The sequence below is a fragment of the Pseudorca crassidens genome, chromosome 3 (genome assembly GCF_039906515.1).
Source record: "Pseudorca crassidens isolate mPseCra1 chromosome 3, mPseCra1.hap1, whole genome shotgun sequence".
NCBI lineage: Eukaryota > Metazoa > Chordata > Mammalia > Artiodactyla > Delphinidae > Pseudorca > Pseudorca crassidens.
In genome coordinates, this window is record NC_090298.1 from 70,669,153 (window position 1) to 70,689,421 (window position 20,269).

A 20,269-nucleotide genomic window follows, 5' to 3' on the forward strand; every position below is an offset into this window, starting at 1 on the left:
ATGGAGCTTAAAACCTAGTGAGGGAGACAGAAATGCTTATGATTACAATAAATGTGACAAACATCTATGATGGAAAAGTATCAATGACTGATTTCTGACAAAACACATAAGAAAGGCACTTTACTCAGATTTTGAGGGTCAGGGACATTTTCCAGGACTAGGTTACATTGAAATTAGAAACTTTCGGATTAGTAGGAATGAACTGAACAAACATGGAAGGGTACCAGGGGATGGGGCATGGAGGAAGGATTCTGGGTGGGAGGAATGGCATGTGCAGCCACTCTGAATTATGTTCCTTCTGCTGAGAAGACACTTAAGCTGGTGTCTTCTCCCTGCAGGGAACCTGAACTTCTACATGAGCCCATTCATGACACCAGGAATTGAGGGTTCAATTTTGAACATGTTGAGCTTAAAGTGTCTGTGGACAACTGGCTTTGTCGAGAAGACAGTTATTTGGTTGTGAAACTCTGAAGACTGGTCTGGACTGGAGAAGAGATTTGAGAATAGCCAATGTAGATCATAAGTAAAAGCCTAAAAATGCATGAGACTGCATGGGTAATGGATGTAGAGTGAAAACCAACAAACCCAGGACATAACCCCAAGAGAAAACTAATGCAGGAAAGGAATCAGGGGAAATTTTTTTAAATGTGAAGGAAAATCAGGAGAGTGCAATATCACAGATGCCAAGCTAAGCAAAAGATCAACGAAGGGGGCTGGTCAACTGTGTCAGATGCTGCTAAGATGGTCAAGGAAGATGCAGCTTCGAGGTGTCCAGTGGATTGAGCAGAAAGGATGTTTTGGTCACCTTGATGAGAACAATTTCGAGAATTCGTGGGAACAAAAGCCAGATGGCAATAGGTACAGTCAGCAGCACAGAGGTGAGAGCAGAAGCCACAAGTTCATGCGCCACTCAGGGAAATGACAGAGCAGAGGTGAGTACATTTTTCAACCTCAGGATGAATTCAGGAAACAGAATTGTTAAAAGGTTATCATTGTTTGATTCAAGATGAAAGTAATTTAATTGAATTCCACAGAAAATAATATGAATTCCTACCATTTAGGTTATCCACTTTATTGAACAAAAAATTGTCAATGAGAAAATTGAATCTTTTCTTTTGGTCATTAAATGATTACACTCTAGGCACGTTTGTTAACAAACAAAACAGAGGCAATTTCCCAATCTTTTAACCTTTCCATTTGTATAACAATTCAAAGTTCAAAAATATTTGTTCATTCTCAAAATCGCAAACCCCAGGAAAGCACTGTTATTACTATTTTCTCCATCTTACACATGAGGAATCTGAAATCCAGAGGGTTTGAAGTGGCCTTTCCTAGGTCACTCAGCACCTCCCAGTGGTATGGCTAGAATCATTCATTCAGGTCAATGAAACTTTCCCCTTACCTATTGTATACCAGGCCTTGTGACAAGTGCTAGTTATTAAGATGAATGGGATGCTCCTGGTTACCACTAGTTCTCCCCACACTATGGCCATAGGACATCCTCTAGGACCCTACTGGGTGGAGTGATACAAGGGAGGTGGGGTGAACCACGTAAATGGGAGTGACACCAATGCCTTGTTTCAGAGCACGCCGACTCTTCCACCAAGGGCTGGGTTTGGGTGGTTCCTTGTATCCAAAGATTACAGCCTGCTGCAAAACTTAGCCCAAACCCCACATAGTGTCACCTTTTGACAGCTCATTATTGACATGGAGTAAGAAACAAGAGGCTCAAGACAGAGAAAACCTAGAAGCAGCTAGAGCAGTGGTCCCCAATCCCCAGGCCACTGATGCTACCGGTCCATGGCCTGTTAGGAACTGGGCCGCACAGCAGGAGGTGAGCAGCAGGTGAGCCAGCAAAGCTTCATCTGCCTCTCCCCATTGCTCGCATTACCACCTGAATCATCCCCCCATCTCCTACCCCAGCCCTGGAAAAATTACCTTCTACGAAACTGGCCCCTGGTGCCAAAAAGGTCTGGGACCACTGACCTAGAGAAAAGGAACCCGTGAAGAAGACTAAGCAACTGCCAGAACTTTAGGATGAAAATCAGGAAACATTGGTCTCAGCTTCACTTGGGAGATTGGTTCTGGGAGGGAATTCTCCACAGTGTCAAGTGTCACAAAGAACTTAAGTAAGATGAAGTTTGAAACATGTCCATTGGATTTTGCCGGTAAGAGGTAATTGATGACCTTGCCAAAGCAGTGTTCATTGGCCAAAGATAGTTGTACAAGTTGTTGACTGATCAAGGATACCAGCCTTCATTCTGCTCATGAAATCATCCCCCAGAGGACGGGATGCATTTTTCCTAACTGGGACAAAGGCGCCAAATGCGCTTGTGAAGAAACTGAGGGTTTCAGTAGAGTCGGGGGGGCGGGGGAGGGGGGGCAAAGCCCTATCACAGTGAATTGAAGACTAAACAGGAAGAGAGAAAAATGGTACATTCTAGTGTCCAAGCTCAGTATTCCTAGTGGGCAAATTTAAGCTGCCAAAAAGAAGGATTTTCACCATGGAGGGAAGTGGCGAATCAGAGGAGAGCTGTCAGCAGAACAAATGGAAAAAGTAAAGGGAGAAGGAAGTGCTGTGGAGTATGAGTTGTGGCTTTTATTGCTAATAAAACCTAGCTGTTTATTCTGCTCATTCTTATTTCTGTAGAGCTCCACAGCGTTTTGAAAGTTGTTGCATGTTGCATTTGATCCTTAAAATACCTTAGGAGATAGGTAATGCAGCATTCCTGTCCCTCTTCCATACCTAAGGAAACAAAATATACAAAAAGTTCAATTTTAAGTATATTGTAATGGACCAAGGATGGATCTTGCCTGCAAATTCAGGTGCCCATCCTAGCACTGTCACTTAGGAGCAAGTTACATCAAATCACTGAGCCTCCATTTGCATGACGTTGAATGGAACACATAGTGTCTGCCTTATAGAGATGTGAGATGAGATGTACAAACACCTAGGAGAGAGCAGAGCACAGACAATCAACATCCATAAACCCCCTTTTCTCCTCTTCTCCACCTAGAACTCATATTCAGGTTATCTGACTCCAGGTTGATAGGTATAAAGTGCATACTGTGGTTATTTACTCATTTATTCATTTTCTAATCTATGTAAGTTTTTGTTTAATGATTATCCAAGAGACTTACTTTGTAGAAATTAAGCTCCTTACTGTTTTTCAGTAAGGAAAAAACAGTGTTGGTTTTTTTTTACTGTTTTCAGGGATTCAATTGGAATCCCTCCAATTATGTTATTAGAATTTTGGACTACTTCTTCAAGATTACCAACCTTGTTTCCTGCAGGTGTACTGAGAGGGCTAATAGGGGTCTGTGGTTTTCAGGGAATGGAAAAGACTGAATGCATTGCTTTTGTGTTAAACTACAGTATTATCAAGATGTAAGAATTATTTCAGGTTTTATGGCTAACATTTTATTGTGCATCACATGCACTTCTGCTTGTATGATTAGAGAATATAAAGATTGGGAACAGACACAGGGAAAAAAATCACCTTGCGTATAAACTAAGAAATTGTCATTATAATTCAAAAATCCTTTGCAAAAGCAGTAAGTATGAGTTTAACTTGTGATATAAATGGCATGTAACTTTCTCTATATAAATACATAACATATATATATATACACATATATATATGCTGATGTTTTAGTGTCTTAAACAGTGGTTGCTTATGGAGATATATTCTGGTAACAAAGAATATAGCATTTTCAAGTTGATACTAACATTTTAACTCCAAATAGAGAGTAAAAGCAAAGCGAATATTTTTTCATATTTTTAATACTGTAGTGCTGCCGGCATCATTATCCACTGGTCATGATAACCTAAAAATGCACACAGTATTTGTATGATCTGTATAATGAAAAAAGTGTTCAAAGATGGGACCATGTACAGCTTCTTTGGGGTATTTATTAGCAGATTATTGTACTGTGCATCTGCTTTAAAGACTCTGGTCTTGCAAACAATATGTACTCTTCTTCCAATATCATACCACACCGTGTGCTGGATGTGGCTACAAAGAGTTGTCCTCTCTGAATTTCTGGGTCCATGTAAAAACCCATTTGCAGCTAACCAATAAAACAAAAAAGGAAACTTACAAACAGCTGGTTTATATAGACTTTTCAAAAAGCTTATGTTCTGACCCATAATATGTGCGGAATTTGTATGAGGTTTGGTGAAAGAAAATGGCAGTTACTATAGCTGTGAGTTAAGAAATTAATTCCAGGAAAAGAAATAATGTCTCCTTTCTCAGAAGATCGCAACAAAATGTGCCCTTGGTGTGGATGCGTTTCTTGATTTTGTGTTATTGGCTATGAAATACATGTGCCTGGAAGAGCGATAACATCCAATATGAAATTATTAACAGTTTCATCACTCTAATATGGGAACTTCCCTACTCATAATGTTCTAGTTTATAAAGATAATTGACTACAGTGGAACTCGTCAAGGTAGTAAAGAAAGATTTTACAGATTTGAAGACATTCTTTGTGTGTGTGTGTGTGTGTGTGTGTGTGTGTGCATGTGTGTGCGTGTGCGTGTTTGAGTTCACATGTAATAGTTTAGTAAAGTGCAAAGGCAGTCTTATTTTGGGGGGAAAGAATATCGTAGTTTTACAAATAATAAACTCGGAAAGAAACTTGTTTGCTAACAAATTCAGTTATCTTATGGTTAAAATCATTATATTTCAGAAAATGTATTTACTTGGGTTTTATCCTTACTCCCTATATCCACCTTTGAATAGAGCTCTACTATATCACTGTATTTAGCCACCATTAACAGGTGTTGTAGTTGAACAGTCTTTATTCCTTTTCCTGTTAAAATTTTCTAACTCCTTCCTTTTTACTAAAAACTGCAATATCATTTAAAAATATATGATTTGATACAAGAATGGCATCAAAATATGATTCCTACTGGGTCCCTTCATCATTAGGAGATCATAGGGATCCATAACTTTTTTCCAACTTCACTTTAATTCAAAGGCCAACCCCAGTGCCTCTGTATTTAATAGGCTTCTAAAGAAGATTCTTGTACAAACTTTACATTTATTATTGAGAATAAAAACTTTAGCAAAAAATAATTGTGCTGATTTTTCTAATACTGTGATTACATGGTAGAACTATAATTCAGAGTTGAAAAAATCCAGTCCAGTCTCTTTTAGTAAACTAGAACTGATTAATTCAATATTATATCAAGCTGTGCTGAATGACAAAAGGCACTTTACATAACTTCTGTAACCACTCATTCCAATGAGTGCATTTATTCATAAAAACAGAATAGATGCTCCTTCCTTAATTATTCTTCCTTTACTTGGTATCCTTATTTGAAAAAAGTTAGAATACCAAAGTATAAAAATTAATGTGCTGGGCTTCCCTGGTGGCGCAGTAGTTGAGAGTCCGCCTGCCGATGCAGGGGACACGGGTTCGTGCCCCGGTCCGGGAGGATCCCACATGCCGCGGAGCGGCTGGGCCCGTGAGCCATGGCCGCTGAGCCTGCGCGTCCGGAGCCTGTGCTCTGCAACGGGAGAGGCCACAACAGTGAGAGGCCCGCATACCGCAAAAAAAAAAAAAAAAAAATTAATGTGCTGACATTTTAATAATACCCCCAAATAAAATTCCAGATCGCTAAATATTGGAGACTGGTTAAGTAAGTTAGAGTATACCCATATAATGGAATAGCATGCAGCCACATTAAGGGATGTTGTGGAAGAATATTTATTGAAATGGGAAATTGATAAGAAAAGTAGAAGCAGAATATATGGTATAACTTAACGGTAATGATATACCAAGATATTAACAGGAATTATATCTGGGTAGGAAGATTTTGATGATGACTTTTTTCAATTCCATTTTTCCTTTGTGCTCTTCTGCATTTTTAAAGTTCTCTGCATTGGCTGTTTAGTAGTTTTCAAATTGAAAGACAGTTATTAAGACCACCTCATTAAAGGGAAGAGGAATAAGTGAGCACAGAGGCAACAACCAGTACTTTGTCAGTCGGCCTCATGCTGGGTTCATGCTCATCCTCCCTCTTCTGCCACCAAGCTCCCTTGGTGACAAGTGAGAAAAGAGGACTGGCTATGAGCCTATCCCTGAAACATTCTCAGGTTTGATTAAGATTGCCCAACCTAGTGGAAGAAATTTATTTTCTGATTATCATTATTTCGCTTTTTCCCAAACATTAGGTTTAAATATCCTTTTTCACTATTAAACATATACCAATAGAAACTGCTGTGTGACTATCAGATATATAACAGTGCTTTTACAGAACATGTATAAAAATCACTATCTTCATTTTAAAGCCATGCTTTATAAAGTATTTTGCAAAGGCAAAAAGCACTTTCAACTTATTTTGCACACTAAGAGGGAAAGATCATTTCTGTTAACCTTTATCTTTACTCCACATTAAATCATCTGGCACATTTGTCATTTCCCCTGCATTTGGCATTTTCTGCACGTTGTTAATGCTGATTCTGTCTGGTCATCTGCCAAAAGGACATCAGGTGTCAACAGTCACTTCTGTGTTCCAGAGTTCCTAAAAGAAATAAAGACATATACTTTTGGTTCAAAAAAATCTGTGATAAAGTGACAAATTCTTATAGTATATTTAAAACATTTTTTTTTTACCTTAAGGATGCTGAATTTACAGTATAATTTTGTTAAGTATATAAGTTCTTCCATAGTTAGGTAAGTCAGAGAATAAAGATATGTCTGGAACTTAAGAATTTTCCCTTCAAGAATTAATATTGTTAAAATGGCCATACTGTCTAAAGCAATCTACAGATGTAATGTAATCCCTATGAAATTACCCATGATATTTTTCACAGAACTAGAACAAATAATCCTACAGTTTATATGGAACTTAATAATTATATGTCAATTAATCTTCGACAAGGGAGGCAAGAATATACAATGGAGAAAAGACAGCCTCTTCATAAAGGTGTTGGGAAAGTTGGATAGCTATATGTAAATCAATGAAATCAATGAAGTTAGAACATATCCTTTCACTATACACAAAAATAAACTCAAAATGGCTTAAAGACTTAAATATAAGACATGACACCATAAAATTCTTAAAAGAGAACATAGGCAAAACATTCTCTGACATAAATTGTACCAATGTTTCCTTAGGTTGGGACTTCCCTGGTGGTGCAGTGGTTAAAAATCCGCCTGCCAATGCAGGGGACACGGGTTTGAGCCCTGGTCCAGGAGGATCCCACATGCCCTGGAGCAACTAAGCCTGTGAGCCACAACTACTGAGCCTGCGCTCTAGAGCCCACAAGCCACAACTACTGAAGCCTGCATGACACAACTACTGAAGCCCACGCGCCTAGAGCCTGTGATCCGTAACGAGAAGCCACTGTGATGAAGAGCCCGCGCACCACAATGAAGAGTAGCCCCTGCTTGCCGCAACTAGAGAAAAGCCCACACTCAGCAACGAAGACCTAATGCAGCCAATAAATAAATAAATTTATTTTAAAAAATGTTTCCTTAGGTTAGTCTTCTAAGGCAATAGAAATAAAAGCAAAATAAACACATGGGACTTAATCAAACTTTCAAGCTTTTGCACAGCAAAGGAAACCATAAACAAAATGAAAAGACAACCTACAGACTGGGAGAATATATTTGCAAATGATAAGACCGACAAGGGCTTAATTTCCAAAATATACAAACAGCTCATACAACTCAATAACAAAAAAAACAAACAACCTAATCAAAAAATGGGCAGAAGACCTAAGCAGACTTTTCTCCAAAGAAGACATAGAAATGGCCAACAAGCACATGAAAACATGCTCATCATCACTAATTATTAGAGAAATGCAAATCAAAATTACAATGAGGTGCCACCTCACACCGGTCAGAATGGCCATCATTAAAAAGTCTACAAATATCAAATGCTGGAGAGGGTGTGGAGAAAAGGGAACCATCCTACACTGTTGGTGGGAATGTAAATTGGTGCAGCCACTATGGAAAATAGTATGGAGGTTCCTCCAAAAGCTAAAAGTAGAGTTGCCATATGATCCTGCAATCCCACTCCTGGGCTTATATTCAGAGGAAACTATAATTCAAAAAGATACATGCACCCCAGTGTTCATTGCAGCACTATTTACAATAGCCAAGACATGGAAACAATTTTTGTCCATCAATGGATAAAGAAGATGTGGTACATATATACAATGGAATACTATTCACCAATAAAAAAGAATGAAATAATGCCATTTTAGCAACATGGATGGACATAGAGATTATCATACTAAGTGAAGTAAGCCAGAAAGAAAAAGACAAATACCATATGATATCACATATATGGAATCTAAAATATAACACAGAAGTGTTTATCTATGAAACAGAAACAGACTCACAGATGTAGAGAAAAGACTTGTGGTTTCCAAGGAGGAGTGGTGGGGAAGGGATGGATTGGGAGTTTGGGATTAGCAGATGCAAACTATTACATGTAGAAGGGATAAAAAAGAAGGTCCTACTGTATAGCACATGGAACTATATTCAACTATATTCAATATCTTGTGATAATGGAAAAGAACATGAAAAAGAGTGTTTATGTATGTATAAGTGAATCACTTTGCTGTACAGTAGATATTAACACAACATTGTTAATCAACTATATTTCAATAAAATAAACTTTAAAAATACTCCCTTCAAATATTAGGGTTTTATTGAATTATTGTAAATAGAATGTTGGGAAAAATGGCCTAAACTTCATGTTTTCTTCCCCTAACAGGTGCTTTTAGAAGACAATGAAAAGGTAATTCAACTGTAATTAAAAATAATCACCTGATAGAGAAGTAACGTATTCAAATAGTTCTAACTAAATTGGTTTGGATTATCTAATGATAGATATGATGATGTACTTTTCTTAGGAGGCTATTCCCATAGGAGTCAAAGCCATGCCAGCTCCACCCTAAACCAACAGTGTGACCTGAGCAAAACCCAGAACCTCTCCAGGTTAAGTTTCCTTAGTCACACTTTACACAGTAATTTTGATCACATGTTTGAGTACATGTTTAATGATAAAACTGAATATTTAAGCCCACAATGATGAAGGATTGGACAGATAACCTATTAGGTGCATTCTAGCCTGAAATTCTTTTGATTTTATATATGTATACATATGTTATATATAACATTCATAAATTTTAAAACGCGGTTATACTAGCAACGAGAACTTATATATCATCATCTTTCTATTTGCAGCCAATTACCACCCAATCTAATGTTTCACTGTATATAAATTCATTTATTCTTTCATTCATTTCAAATATGTGATGATATAGCTATGAAATCAACGTTTGGTTGTTTTGAATAACCCCAAAACAGCAAATAATTTAAAAATCACTTCCACTGGAGTTTGGAATCTATTACATGCATTGTTTTTCCAGAAAATTTACCTCATAATTATGTTGTGTGGGAGTGAAATGAGTTTCTATTCCAAATTCACACATTGAATTCTGACTGCTAGGTGATGAGAAGCATCCAGGACTAACACTGACCATGTTGCCACGGGTAATCAGGACTGCTTGTGTGTGTCTTTAACTCTTAATTTGGTATCGACTCTTATGAGTCCAGGTCACCATCTAATGTTTTATATCCTTTTTTGGACCTTGTCAGGATATCACCTTTCACAAATTTTATACACTATGTGTTTTGCTTTTGGAGGCTTTGTTTTTCATACTCTAAGAGTATTATCTTCTCTGCTTCTGTGAGAGTTACCGATCATGATCAAAAGTTAGAGATCCTTTTAAAAAGAGAATTCTTTCTAATACTTAATGTATTTATAAGACATTATTACGTAAGAATAATTCTTGACCTTCCTCCTAAACCTTCATCATAATCACAACCCAATTCAAGTCAGCCTCGATACAGATGCTCTTAAAGGCTGCTCTTTTCACCTGGTGAATTTCTACTTCCCTGGTTATCATTCACTGTCAGAACTTTGAACAGCTCTCACTCTATTCTATGTATCTGTCCCCTGGTCAGTCTCTTTTATCCCATTCCCAGATTTTTTTTATTTTAAATGGTTCATCTCAACCAACAACCTCAAAAGTTTTGATTTTGTGTATTATGATACTTCCAGGACCCACTTCCCAGAGCTAGTACAATGTATTTTGACCACCAAAATACTGTCACCCAGATTTATCAGGCCATTTGCAGTTGAAACATTAATTATTCCACAAGGGCTCAGCCTCACGTTACTTTTAGTATAGTGTTATTAATTGCTCAATTTCTAAATACACTTATTTGAAACTTCTGGGGCTACATCCATTTATTTATAAATTCAGCAAATATTACCGAGTGTTCACTATGGGACAAAGCTGTCCCAGCTGCTATGGGTACTGGGGTTAAGCAGATCAAATGCCTGTGGTCATGGAGGATATTTTTCAGTTAAGAGAGTTGGACAGTGAAATAAAAAAGAAAATATCAGATTGTGATAAAGCTAAGAAGAAAAATAACAACAACAGGGTAATGGATAACAAGTTTTGAGGTTAAGATTTAGATTACGTGGTCATGGAAGACATCTGAGGAGGTGACATTTGAGTTGACCCCCAAATGACCAGCCCCCTGTACCACCCCCCAAAAAAGCAGCCAAATGTGAACATCTGGGGCATTAGAGGGAATCCAACTGCCTTAAGGAGCTGTGAGCTTGGTGTGTTCACAGGAGGGCCCTCTGGTTGGAACACAGGGAGTGAGAGGAAGAGTGGAATGAATCGGGGTCTGAGAGGCAGGTGAGGGCCAAATCATGTAGGGCACACAGGCTGTGGAAGGCGACAGCAGTGGGAAGCCATTCGAGGCTTTTATTTAAATGTCCACTCTAATTCATATTTGTAGAAGACTATTTCCTGAGTATAGAATAAACTATACAACAGCCAAGGTGGAAGCGGGAAGATCAGTTTTTGCCATTGCTCAAGTGAGAGATGGTGGTATAGACTGAGGTGGTAGCTATGAAGATGCTGACAAACGGACATATTTAGTGAGGAATGATTCCTAGATTTTCTGCCTGGACTCCTGTGTCGACGGTGGTGCAGTTTGCTACAAGGGAGATGGCTATGGGAAAGGAAGTTGTTGGAAGGGGCAGGCCAAGCATCAAGGTTTGGACTTGTTAAGTTTGAGACGCCTGTGAAACTTGATAGTGGAGCTATCAAGCAGGCGGTGGGCCTTTGACTTGGAGGTCAGGTGAGATCAGGGCTAGATATATAAATATGGAAGGATAGCTGAGATAAAATAAAACAACACATTCAAATCTTCATTTTTAAAGATAGCACTCAATATGATCTGTTTTCTCTTTTGTGGGTGGGAGGACTGGGGAGGGAGTCTAACCATTTTGCTCCGAAAGTAGAGGTGTATATAGAAAGCCATCCTCTTGAGGTAACTCTTTGCCAAGTACTTTAATTTTAACGATGGAAAATTCATCATAGCAACTTCATTTTGAAGTGCTTAGGTGATCAGGGGAAAGAGAACCTTCTCCTCACTCTCAGATTCTGACTTAAGAATCTCCGTAGGAAGAGCTGTTCACACAGTAGCTGCAAATATTATTGACATCACAGTATATCATCCAAGAACAAGGGTCAGAAATTCCACAAGCAAACTTATTCTTGTAAGATTTCCTGGCAGATGTTATAGATAGAAAAGTGCACTCAGAATTCCAATAAACAGATAAATATTTGCATGGTTTTCTATAGAAAAAAAACCCCCACATTTTACATCTTTAAAATTGCTTCTTTGCTTGTTATCACTGGAGGAGTGATATCAGGGCCTGGCACCCAAAAGATGTATGATGACATAATAGACAAAAGACCACTGTCATTTCTTGACACTTTTTAGTAAATTCTCTTAAGTATTGCAGAGATGTATAACTTGGTGACCCTACATAATCATGCTAAAACCATCATTCCATATTTTAAAATTTGACAAGAATTTTTGGGTGCATGTTATACAAATTTTGGTTTTTTAATGTTAACCAAGTGCATCTTGCCACATTAAAGTTTTTTAGAATGTGAAAAAGAGGTTTTGTATCTCCATGAGTCATTGCTGATTATAATTAGATCAGAATCACTTGAAAATTTTCATTGCCCCTTTCAATATGACTAAAGATAGATTTGGACAAATAAATAAATGTCCAATTCAGTGAATTACCCAGTGGTGGGTACGTATCTTGTTCTTTGTTGAATTATGTTTTGTTTTAGTGTTGTAGTAAGTCCTTCCTGAAGGGGTCCGCTTGTGATCCCCGAGGACGTAGGATGTTATAAAAGTGTAGCTACTGCAACTAAAGAAAACTCCTTATTCTCTCTCCCAGCCATATGCATTCCAATCACTCTTGTACAATGTCACATAACAAGCTTTGAAGTCATGGAGTCTTCTGTCAGTAGAACTAATTCTACCAATTCACTGTTCTTTCTTTTAATGCACATAACTATTAATCTGCATCAGGCTCCTTTTTTAGCCTAAAAAAATTCTAATGCCATAACAATCTCACTTACCAGTGTTTCAAATTCTAGGAAAAGTATTCTTGTTATTACTTGACATATGTGCAACATTTAATGTCTGTTATTTAACTGCTGTTTATTTGCTCTTTGCCTTTCAAATGAATTGTGACATTTTCTTTTCCATTGTCTTATTAATAATGATCCAAATGCATTGTGGGAAAAATAGTCATCTCTAACTACAAGGCAATAGAAAAACTCCAATTCTGATTGCACAAGTGGAAATTCAAAATGAGACTCATAAATTTGGGTAAAATAATCATTTATTCATTTGATGCATTTATTATGTCCCATGTGCTAGTGATTGGGAATATAAAGATGATATGATACACTGCCTGCTCCCAAGAGGCTTAAGATGTAGTCGAGTGAAACAGACATATGAAAGAGTAAGCACACGAAAGTATTTCATGAACTAAGGTGGTAGTATGCGGAGGAAGGGAGGGAAGAACTTTCAATTCCATCCTAATAGACTTCATAGAAAAAGTGTCTTAAAGCTTTGTGTTATCAAGGAAAGCAAACCACATTTTCAGCATAATCCTCATCCTTTTCACCGAATAGTTTTACTTTTAAAAAGTTATCTTTAACAATGTTTTGCCTCTATGATGCCAAAGCAATCTTTTAAAAAAATAAAAATTTGAACAACTCATTTTTTGGTTTACCAGGATGTTCTTTTTCAAACCATTTGGTTGATAATTACAATAAGTAGTTTGGGCATGATTTAGACTTAGTCTAGATTCTTGCCTAGATTCTTAGTCTAGATTCTTAGTCTAGATTCTGAAAACCCCAAACTCTGAAGTTACCGAGTTTGCTCCCATTATCCAGCCAGGTGATTCCCTCAATATAATTGGATTCAGTTCAATTATCATTTGAGTACTATCTTGTAGCTATGAAAACATACATCTGTCTGTTTGTTTTTAGGGCCCAATATAAATTCTACAGTTTTTAGTTTATATGTAGGCCTAAGGACAAGGTTTTGTTGCAGATTTTTTTCTTTGACTTTTCTTTCAGAGAGGAAACAGAATGTCACTAAATAATAAGGGGAAATAAGCAGGAGTTCCAAGAAAAATGAAGGGAGAATGAGTACAAGAAAGGTTGAATGTTGATTTACCGCTTTTGAAAAATACAAAAATCAATCCTGGTTATTAATCTTGAAATTAGCTAAGCTCTAGGCTTTTCTTATTTTCAAATTTGAGAGTCCCCTTTCTCACTTCTCATTTGTCCCTCAACATAAAGAGTTCTGCTCCCACCAGTTCATTTTAAATCACTCTTGACAAGGTCACAATAAGTACCTTGAAGATAAACCCAATGGATCCTTTCTATCCTTCTTTTATTTGAGCTTTTGGCAATTTTTGACCTCACTGGCAACACCTGTATTCTTGAAACATTGTCACCCCTTGACTTACATGATTCTCAATTTCCTTTCACCTATTTGGCCACTCCTTCAAAATATACTTGTAATACTATTTCTTTAAAATGGGTGTGTTTCAGTGATTGGTCCCAGGCCCTCCTCTCTTCTTACTTTATACTGGGAGTTCTCAACTTTTTTTTTTTTTGGAGTCACTGATGCCTTTGAGGATCTAAAAAAAAGCTATGCACTTATTCTCCAGAAAAATGAACATAGATGCATACAAAAAAGGTTTTGTGCATTATTTAAGCTGGTTCACAATATAAGAGACCCTCCCCGGCTCCATGCAATTTGGTAGTATAATCTTCACTTACCATCGACATGCTAATTTCCAAATTTAGATTTTCAGCAAAGATCTGTTGTCCTCTATGTCAGACTCTTATATCCAACTGCTTATTGGACTTCTATCACATGCCCCCCAAACACCTAAAACCCAACATGTCCGAACTATAACTTATCATCTTCTTTCCCTAAACCGTACCTCCTCTTTTTTTTTTTTTTTTTTTTTTTTTTTGCGGTACGCGGGCCTCTCACTGCTGTGGCCTCTCCCGTTGCGGAGCACGGGCTCCGGACGCGCAGGCTCAGCGGCCATGGCTCACGGGCCCAGCCGCTCCGCGGCATGTGGGATCTTCCCGGACCAGGGCACAAACCCGTGTCCCCTGCATCGGCAGGCGGACTCACAACCACTGCGCCACCAGGGAAGCCCCCGTACCTCCTCTTTTGTTTTATATCTTAGGACATGGCACCACCAACAATCCAGTTATGTCCAGAAACCTCTCCTTTCATGTCCAGAAACCTCTCCTATCCATCACAAGAACTGTGAATGCTACCTTCAAAATGTCTTTTCAATACCTCCATTTCTTTGCACCCCAATGTCTACCAACCTCACCAAGCTCCACCTTTTTCTCTCTCTCAACCTACTGCAACCGCCTACTAACTGGTTCTTCTGCCTCCAGCTTTTTTCTCTTGTAATGTCTTCTCCGTGTCTTTGCAAATGCCAATTGGATTATGTCACTTCCCTCCTGGCTTCACAGCATCCTTCTATTCATAAACAGATGTACCATCAAACCTGTTTTATAGTTAGAAGAAAGTTGATACAAAGAATGTTTAACTGGCTCTCTGTAAGCCCCAAATCATTCACTAAAAGGACAAAGAGCTAATATCTTCTGATCTTGTCCCAATTTCTTTTTTATATGATGAGGGTTGTATTAACACCTGCCTTTCCTGGGGTTTTATGAGAAAAAAAAAAATGAGGTAGTAACAATTCTAACAACTTTCATTTGCATAGTGCTTTGCAACTTACAAGATGCTTTCATATATGTTTCTTTGCAATGAATGTGAGAGTACTTTGAAACACTGAAACTACAAGATAAATAGAACATTTAAAAAATGTTTCTACGTAATATTTCATATATGAAAGTCACTGAGAATCAAGGTGATAGGACAGGAAAGAGAACTAATGTTTCTGAAGTTCAACCCTCAGTAAGCTCTTTCCTACTGTCAGCCCACCGCCCTATGTATAGCTACAGGTCATCCCGGAGAGCCATGGCCCCTCCCATCTGCAGATGGGCTAAGTAATTTTAGCGTCTAGCTGCCTACACTGGCCCTTGAAAAGTCACATTTAGTAGAATCTTTAAAAAGCATCCTCTTTGTTCAGAAACTATTCAATCTGGAATATGATCTCTCTGTGACTTCGTGCTACTTGTGGCAGTAATTTTATCTTTTAGTAGAAAGGCTGCAATAATATTATGTCCTTGGAGGAAAGTGGGAAGGGAAAAAAATTTCACATCACAGTGGATGACTCAAAACATACAAAAATTAATATAAAAAACCTTTAGAAAAGGCATAGAAATGTATGTACAAAACTGTTCTTTTCCTTTTTTAAAAAAGAGTGTTACTTGTCTTTTATAGGAGATTTTGAAAAACTTAGGGAAAGCTACTTCAAGCTGGTTGTTTAGAGGAGACTGACTTTGTAGTGGGAAAATATGGGCCTTGGCATAGTTTAATCCTCCCCTCTCTCCACAAAGTGTGACCACATCTTTCTACTTGACCCGAAAGCCTGAGCAGAGGAAGAGGCGATGGGACAGGAAGGCATGAAAAGTGCTGGAGACTGGTTTTGTACCCATGTCTAAACCAAGAGATTCATGTCACACCAAGAAAGATCCAGGGCCTTTGCACTGGAAACAGCAGTGCTGAAAGCAGAACCTGAGTGTTACAATGTAGGGGGTCCAGGCTCCACTGGTGTCTACAAAACAGCCGTGGTATGTAGATAGAGGTACGACCACTTCTATGAGGCTAATATAGCCAGTTCCAGAGCCTTCAGAGGGATAAGTAAAAGGTCCTTTCAACCCTGCAATCACAGTCACGACGATCTCAAATTTAGACTTTTGACATTATTTCCAAATGAGGTCACACATGCAGCTGCAGAGCCATACTGCCAGGATTGAAAGAAGTTCATTGTGTCATTTTAAACTAGTGTCTTGCCACTGAGACATCACTGCGACAGCTCAAAGTCCCTGCATCTCCCACCTGAATTATTGCAAGAGCCACTGGAATTATGTCCTTACCTCCACCCTTGCACCTCTACCACCTGTTCTCCAAGAAGCAGCCAGAGCGATTCTTTAAAACGCAAATGTCATAACTCTGATGGCAACCTCCAGTGCCTTCCCATCAAACTTAGAATAAATCCAAGTTCCTGGTTCAGCCTATACAACACGGCGTGATCTGAACTCGAGCCACCTGCCCTATCTCCTTTCAGTCAGCTTCCCTGTGCTCCAAGCAGACTGCTCTTGCTATTTCTGGAACATGGCAGAGATGTCTCCACCTCAGGGCCTTTGCATTTGCTGTTCCCTTGCTTGAGAAACTCTTTCCCCCAGATATTTCATTGCTTCTTCCTTTCATGCAGATCTTTCTTCAGAAAGGTGTTCTCTGCACAACTTACTTAAAAGAACACCTCTGTCACTCTCTATCCTTAAGGCAGGATGCCTTAATTTTCCTGCACACACGCACATCCACATTTTTTTAGCTTATTTGCTTTTTATCTTCCTCACAAGAATATAAGCCCCATGAAAGCCAAAGACTTTGTTTTGTTCACTGCTGTATCTCTTGTGCCTAGAATAAGTGCCTGGAGCACAGTAGGTGCTCAATAAATATTCTGGGGCCTGAACAAATGAATTGTCATTGAATCATAATGGCTATGACATACTAAGAGTTAATTTATCTCTTGCATATATTTTGTAATAAAATCACTAAACTGGTAAATATAGATGCTGGAACATGGTAGTTTAGGGAGAGCTGCACCCTTTCCTGCCCCACGCCTAGCTTCCTGTCCCAGCCTCCTGTGCTGCAAGGGGCCGCATGCATACATATGGGACAGTCCAGCTGCTTGTCTAAGCCCTGGTCACACTGCTTCCACCCAGCCACCCCTTACAGCAAACTGCCACCCTCTGGAAACTCCTTTGGCACAGGGCATGTACACCAGCAGCAGGCCTGCCCTGCTGGGCTTTGGGTGGGGAACACTGGTGTTCTGGGAATCTGAAGCAGGGTCTCTAAGGGAGAGAACGGGCTACAGTGGACATCTCCTCCCGTGGTGGGAGGGGCATAGCTGAGGGACAAGTGGAATAGGATCCTTTAAAACTATCTAGCCACTAGTCACTTGTTGCTATTTAAAGTAAATTTTGAATTAATAAAAATTTAGTGAAATGAACCATTCAGTTCCTCAGTTGTACGAGTTACATTTCAAATGTTCAGCAGCCACATGCGGCTAGTGATGACCAGATTAGTCACTCTGCAGATATACAGCCTTTCCATAATCGCAGAAATTTCCAATGGACAGCACTGCTCTAAATCATGGGCCCTTGAAACCTCCTGCCCAGGTTTAAGTGAAGTCTTCTATAAGCTTTGTTAAACCAACTCAGTTTCTTCAGAAAATATTTATTGCGCATCCACTGTGTTCCATGGGCTATATATGAGTTACTGGGAAATCAGAAAGGGACAAGGCACAATTTCTGTCTTCAAAGAGCATGCCATCTCGAGCAGTCCTGTAGTTGAATCACAGACAGAAAGTAAAATGGTCATAGCCCATCACATGATGGAATCTTGTCTCTGGTTCTATTTACGCAGCTTCAAGCAGAACATAGGTGTTCTCCTCAGGGAAGTGAAACACAGGAAAAATGGTGTCAAAAAAGGACAAAAACCAAGCCAGCAATATGTAAATCAAAGGAACACTAGACCCAGCACCACTTATGTAACAGAAACTTCTGCCTTCTAAATTAGACTAGGTGTTAGAATGACAGAAACTGGCTCATCTTACTTCATGAAGCTTGTTTTGTCTTGTTTTTTAGAATAACTGAAGAGAGAAAGCACAATGGCTTTTTTTAAAAAAACGCATCTTCGAAGTTTTATGTCTTTGTGGTTTAATGTTTTTCTGGAAAAACCTATTTGTATTTGTAATCCAAAATTTCCCCCAAGTATGTATATATTTTTCATCGTTTCTTTCTTCAATTTTTTTGCCCCTAGTACAGAACACATAGAAAATTAGAATTCAACTAATCATTCATGTTCCCACTCAAACTGTCCTGAGGAACCCTGTTTTGAAAAAAATGACCTTACAAAGTTAAGCCTGGATTCAGTTTTCTGAATTGGACCCATTTTATTCCGGCAATTTTGTTCCTTTCTCACAAATGTATTAGACAGTCTTGCACAGATGTTGTGTGAGAATAAAGGCAAGGTTTGTATAAAAATGCTTCCCTGGGCTTCCCGGGTGGCGCAGTGGTTGAGAGTCCACCTGCCGATGCAGGGGACATGGGTTCGTGCCCCGGTCCGTGAGAATCCCTCGTGCCGCTGAGCGGCTGGGCCCGTGAGCCATGGCCGCTGAGCCTGCGCGGCCGGAGCCTGTGCTCCGCAAAAGGAGAGGCCACAGCAGTGAGAGGCCCGCGTACTGCCAAAAAAAAAAAAAAAAAAAGCTTACCTGACTTCCAAAACAGTTTCAAGTTTTCCTTCTTAGTATTGCCTAACCGTCAAATCTAAAACATAAAAGAATCCTCCCAGAAACTTTCGAGAAAACAAAAGTCAAGGATAGGTTCCAGGACTCTGGGACTTGATTAAGTTTACTTGATCATTCGTTTTGTTTATGCTCCTAATTAGTGTTAAATTATTAACTGATTCTTCATTTCACAGAAACTTTTGATAATTGGCAGCTGTCAGGCAAGTTTGAAACGTTATTCTGAAAGTGTGAAGACACATATTCAAATATACATTCTCTCTTGGGGGTGAGTGCCCCGGCCAACAGAACACCATGCCTATTGCTGTAAATTATTTTATCATAAATATATCATTATCATAAATGTGATATTTCATCCAAAGACATTGTCTAAATAAACTAAATTGCCATTTATAATAGCAATTCCACACATGCTACTCAAAATAGAGTTTTGCCCTTGTTTGGTCTAGATTCTATACCCTGGAATTTCCGTATGCCTCCTAGTGGTACACATTATATATTGTAGCATTGTGTGTCCACACGACCTTATGAATTTGTATTAAGTCCACATTCACATTTCTATTATTGCAGAATATTCAATTTCAAAATGTTTATTTTCATAAATTTTAAGCATATTTAATATGCACAGGCAATTAAATCCTTTAATATCATTTTCTAATGGACTAAGGTTAATGAGTTTATTCTGGAAACATTACAAACTAGTTTAATTCTATTTCTATGGCCTACAAGGAAGATTTATTTGAGGTGAAGAGAAATTGCCTTTGGAGAATTGGTGAATGTGTTTCACTTTCAGTAAAATATCAGAAGGATAATAGCAATAGTTCTATGTTGAGATCTTTATTTTTTTTGGAGATTCATAACCTTCTCCAGTTGGATCCCTTTTCTTCATAAATGACATAGATCTGTAGAATATCATTGTTACTGTCATGATCTATTAAGTACATACTTTAATTTCCTTTCAGCATAGCATCCTAAGTTGAATTGACAGCTCAAACTATCATTTATCCTGAGCACCAAAAAAATTTGTGTGGTCCAGAAAAAGTAGCTATTCACAAAGACCTATTTCATTGTAACATTAGCTCTGATAGAGTAAAAACAAAACTTTCAAATTTAAAAATAAAAGACCAGGAATATACCATTATTTTGCCCTGTATCCAGGCATATTGGCTAGACCAATTTTTTTTTTTATTCATTACCCAAACCTCAAGTTCTAAAAATTTAACACACCTCTGCATTTTTAAGAGAGGTTTAATATGTTGTTGAAAGAATATGTCTTAAAAGAAAACATCATAACAATTTTTTCAAGAAATAAATTCTATCCTTGTCTACCTGGTTGAAACAGTTGATGAATTTATACACAAAAATCAG